The 1839-nt window shown below is 36.1% G+C and overlaps 1 protein-coding gene across 1 annotated transcript in view; it reads right to left on the minus strand.

Moving 5' to 3' along the window:
* The window catches only part of LOC119591244 (methyltransferase-like protein 23), a gene marked incomplete at its 3' end in the record, with an annotated part of 4373 nt that overhangs the window by 1958 nt on the left and 576 nt on the right, over positions 1-1839 (minus strand).

The following is a 1839-nucleotide window of genomic DNA, read 5'->3' on the forward strand; positions in this document are numbered from 1 at the left end:
ATAAAAAGAATATTGTCTAAGTAACAAAAATTGCATGAGTCCTTTCTATTCAAAAAGCGTGTATGTCAACGCACATGGTACGATAAGATCTTTAAGACATTCCTGATTTACTGTCCAATAAGTCTTGTTCTATCTTACCAGAATAGAGGTAATGATAGTTTGCAGCAATGTCAACAAATGCAAAGGCTTTCGCAATTACTTAACACTGCACTTCTATTGGTTCATGTTTTAACTGATTCTCAATATCAATAGGACTCGAGCTTTGGGCACTAAGGATTAGCACATATCACGCTTGGTTAAAACATAGCCAACAGTTATTACAAGAAAAGAAAAGAAGAGAAAAAAACATTTTGAAAGTTACTGAAAATATTTACCACATTGGTCAAGTAAGCTATTATAAAACATATGCTCATAACCCTTTGTCAGCACTAGTGGACAGACATTTCTTGAAAAATTTAAGCTAAACCATTTTCTACTACTAACACTTGCTTACTCAATTTGTCCGTTCCTAAGATAATGTAAATACCTCAGCTCACTGGTACAATTGGGCCAGCAACACCTGTCAACATGCAACACCCATTTTCACTTTAACCCACCCAACAACTTCAGAGGACACATTACAGTTCCATATTCTACCAAGGTTTGTATGATCTTTACCTAATACGTTTAAAACAATCACCACAGCCTATACACTTTTAGCACTTCAGCAAAAGCTGACACACCTCTACTACATGCACTCTGGCAAGACATTTGATATACAAGTCACCTGGAAGTCTGTAATCAGCAGTTCCTTGTAAATACATCAGTACTATATTGGACTTCAAATTGTAGGTCTGTCACAGATCACAATATACCTCAAGAGGTCATGTTTTGAAAGCCTGTGCAGGTATCTTTTCAGCATTTACAAAATTTCCCACAACAGCGCTACCTATGCTGCAAAACCACATAGAATGGGACTGCAACAAACAATGCCATAGACTCTGCACTTTCTTGTCCAGGAAAAGACCAAAAATATCTACCAAGTAAATTCTTCTGACGAAAGAGATCTTACACTGTTGTTCCGTAAATGATAAATTGCCAAGGGATCCTACCAGATGATCTTAACATTGATGGCCATTAATAAGCGTGAAGTAAAGAAGTATTGAAAGGTGTATAAAGCCATTTGCTTTGATAGGCAATAGTTGGATTACCTATACTTTGAAGATTATCATTATTATTTTTTGTCTATTAGTGCTGTTTCATTTGCTTTTGTCGACTCATTAATTTTTTTCTATATCTCCCCTGTGCAGCTCCATCTGAAATACTTATGTACTTTCTTTATAATAGGATTAACTGTGAAGAAGATAGTTACAGTGGCTTCCAACTACACCCTCCCACTCTTAGCTCTAACAATTATAAAACCCACTATCCAAATCACTTAGAAATTGTGGTGATATCTAATGGGAAGCTTACAACATTTAGCTAAAGCCGACAGTATTGCAATGGGACTATCAATGCACCAAAATACCAGTAATCTCAAACAAGCATATTCCGGAAAAATAGAGCCGGACTAGTTCTTTATTGACATACAGCTGAAGAGGTCTACAAGCTCTATCTTGCCGGAACACACAAGACGACCCTACATTTGCCTCTGCTTGTGATGAAAGCTGCAGAGGATTTTGGCCATGGATGTATTATAAATATTTATCAGAGGTGGAAATACTGCCTTTAAGAGTGCTGGGTTTATGTACAATGTTATTGATGCACTGTATATCAACAAAATTCATAAACACTAACACTATAAAAATCAGAGTTTTTGCTTTCATATAAGCAGTGATGATAGTGAAGTTCTAATTATCA

The sequence above is a fragment of the Penaeus monodon genome, chromosome 28 (assembly GCF_015228065.2).
Source record: "Penaeus monodon isolate SGIC_2016 chromosome 28, NSTDA_Pmon_1, whole genome shotgun sequence".
In the NCBI taxonomy this organism is placed as follows: domain Eukaryota; kingdom Metazoa; phylum Arthropoda; class Malacostraca; order Decapoda; family Penaeidae; genus Penaeus; species Penaeus monodon.